General features: G+C 31.1%; 1 long non-coding RNA gene across 1 annotated transcript; it reads right to left on the bottom strand.

Annotated features, from left to right (window-relative positions):
• Positions 1-1,836: 1,836 nt before the first annotated feature.
• LOC117932893 lies at positions 1,837-3,006 on the bottom strand. Its single transcript, XR_004654257.1, has 3 exons — positions 2,990-3,006; positions 2,189-2,251; positions 1,837-1,959 (listed from the first exon to the last, which is right to left on the bottom strand). It is a non-coding gene; the product is annotated as an uncharacterized LOC117932893 (long non-coding RNA).
• Between the last annotated feature and the right edge of the window lie 307 nt (positions 3,007-3,313).

The following is a 3,313-nucleotide window of genomic DNA, read 5'->3' as shown; positions in this document are numbered from 1 at the left end:
TGGGTGGAAGAGGGAGGTTGTGATGTGCAACGTGTATAGGTAGTAGAATATGAGGTGTAAATGAGAATGAATATGAGTTGTTGAGGATGTGATGTCAACCAAACTGAGTAAATGGTTGAAGTTGGAATGGAGGTCCGCCTGTGCAAGAGATGTAGCTAGTACATACATGCATTTAATGTTCCATAATGAGTGCATAGTTACAAGTCACTAAAATTGGATGGGATGAAACAACGTGAATGAAGTCTTCTACAAGCCTACAATTGGAGACTATCATTATGTGGAGTGAATGTGAAGTTATTATGTGGTAGGTGCATCATAAATATTGGTAATATGTTGACCTCTAGTTATTAATTGTCCACTGTGGTACAATCAAATCAAATGCAACAAAAGTTTTTCAAGTTTTTGTTCTCTTTGACATAAAATGGCCAAATATTTATCAAATAAGTGTAATGTAGTTGATATAAGTATGAATAAATATAATATTTATTAAATTTTTATAAGAAAAGTAACATTAATTGATTTAATATATTTAAGAGATTTATTTTAAAATTAAAAAATACGTATATTAAAACATATTTGATGACATTTTAAATACTTTAAAAAATGTATCATTAAATTATTAAAAATGCTAAAAAAAACTTTTACAATTGACAAAAAATGCGCATGGACTCCAATTTTTTTCCACAAAAACAGAGTAGAAGTTTATTTAATTCAATTTGGAAAAAAATGACCCATTTAGCACACATTTAGGGTTCCATTATGAACTTTCATCATGAAACATATCCTAGAATCAATAGCTAGCTATAGTCCCCTATGCAAACCAATTGGCATCTTTTGCAGTAGAAATACTGGTGGTTGATGAGCCCAATCACAGAACTTCAAGAGCTTTCCCATAATACCTGTTTATAAACGGTGCCTGAAAGGCATTCCAAACAACAATAATTACTATTTAAAGATTAATGAGTCATACTTATTTCCTGAAAAATATGTAGAGAGGGCACAAATAAGATAATGCAATTAGCATTCATTAACAAGTGTCTGCTCTAATAGAAGAGGCCAAATTCATTGATATGCTACAACCAATTAACTATTTTTTGTACTTATTCACAGAATGGATGGCAAAACATACCCTCAATAAACCATGGCCAAGTGAAAACAAGGTGACTCAACAGAAAAAACTCAACTTAATTAGCTAAGTAAAAGTCAAACCATTTAGAAATAGTGTCATATTGATCCATTTGGATACCAAGGAAAAAAATGGCCACATAATGACAAAGCTTTTGGGCGATCAGTTAGTTGATATTAAAAATAGCAGACATGTTATGTTAGCATGGAACAGATAAATAAATTAAACATATATTCCATCAAGAGATTATTTTTTGACTATTTATGTAGGGAACGACTTATAGCAATACACCATGATCTTGAATATCGCATCAAGGCCAGCTTCAAAATGCACAAGATTCATAGGCTATCAATAGTCTCATATGGAGAAACAAAAATAGTAGTGTCGAAGATATTTTGTTCTTTCAATAGAAGAGATGTTCAAAATTGTACCTTAACATTTTAGAGTTTTTGTCAATGAAGAATAATTGGAACAAACTCTAACAAATTCTTTCTTATGCTCTCTCTGGCTTTTAACATAACTGTCCATATTATATTGTGTTGATTGGTTGGGCTCTTGATGATTATAGAGAGGTGATTTTGTTAATCTCTCAATCTAATTGCCTTTATGTCTAATTTCTAAACTTCTTGTGTACATTTGTGCACCTTCTTTTAATTAGGCGGTGTTAATAATATTAGCTTTTGCAAAAGAAGAAATAAATTGTACCTTAACATTTGATATGTCAGGAGTATCATTGGTCTGGACTGAGTAGAACTTGTTAAACTTCATGTTTTCAAATGCTACTTTAGTCTACTAACTCATTTTTGCAAGGCCTTTTTTCGGGCTTCTCTAGCCTACAAGAAAATGAATTGACAAGTACTCAACATATTTGAAATTTATGTGCAAGACCAAAACTATTGCAACGATTGGTATCTGCTATAAAATACCTGTCTATTTGCTTTTTTTGCCTCTCGGACATTGTCTTTGACAAAATTCTGAGCAACCAAAACAATTTAAGTTCATGGTATGGTTAATTACATGCAAGAGCAATCAGTTACATGCATATCATCAATTACAGATCACCTTAAATGCATCCTTTTGATCTGCATCAAATTCATCCTCCTCAATCAGCTTATCAATCACCTCCTAAAGATAAGAGAAGTACAGTTAACCACAAGATGTAAATAAAACATAATAAAAACCTATAAAGCTTATGAGTAATGAAGGAACTTATTCTTTTAGAGGGTTCCTTCCACAACACTCCCCTAGGAAATATTAATGTAGGAACAAGTCATCATTTGTCTTATTAAATGTCTAACCATCAAAAATCACTCTAAACTAAGTTTAGTATCAATTGCTTTATAGATGCGAGACAGCCAAACCCACAATAATATGGTAACAAGGATTCTTTTAGCTAAACAGAAAATACAGCCATTTGACCAAATTGGTTTACAGGGTTGTTGAATTATCTAATAATTAGCTCATGATTATACATAAACATAGAAAATTGGGGATAAGTTTAAGCAACCAAACCATGTCATTACAATATTATCAACTGATTTAAACAGGTTATATGGAATAGCACAAACGATTTATGGAAGCATAAAGAAATTGTCAATAATATAACCTTAAAAAATAAAAATGTCATTTACTATAGTTTTATATATATAGGGAGGAGATAACACCTAACCTAGTAGTCAAATGAACCATGCATGCATTGGAAGTAGTCTTGATAACTTATCCCTTCTATTGTACCATAAAAAAGACATGACATAGCCTCAAAATCTATTATTCACTATCGATGACCAAGTTGAAGTTTAAATTTGAATGTATAGTTAAAAAATTGAATGAAATAAAACAAAAGAAATTAATTGTGAAGGTTACCCAATACTATTCTGCATCGTTGATTGACCAAATATTAGTTGTAACTATTTCACCAATTTCGTTTTCGCTATCAAGAACCATATGAGTTGCAAATTTCAATATTTCAAGGCTCATGCGTTCCTACACATTAAACTTATGTTAGACCCTACATCCCGGTAACATTTAACATGTACATTTGAAAATAAAAACATAACATCATATTTAACAACTTACAGAATTAATGGTTCTATTAAGACCACTTCCATCCCAATGTTGCATATAGAGAATAACATACATCCCAGTATGACATCTGCAATAACAAGTATGATTTGTGACATGTTATTA

Source organism: Vitis riparia, chromosome 16 (genome assembly GCF_004353265.1).
Source record: "Vitis riparia cultivar Riparia Gloire de Montpellier isolate 1030 chromosome 16, EGFV_Vit.rip_1.0, whole genome shotgun sequence".
NCBI classification, from domain to species: Eukaryota; Viridiplantae; Streptophyta; class Magnoliopsida; order Vitales; family Vitaceae; genus Vitis; species Vitis riparia.
This window is presented reverse-complemented; position numbering and strand designations above follow the sequence as displayed.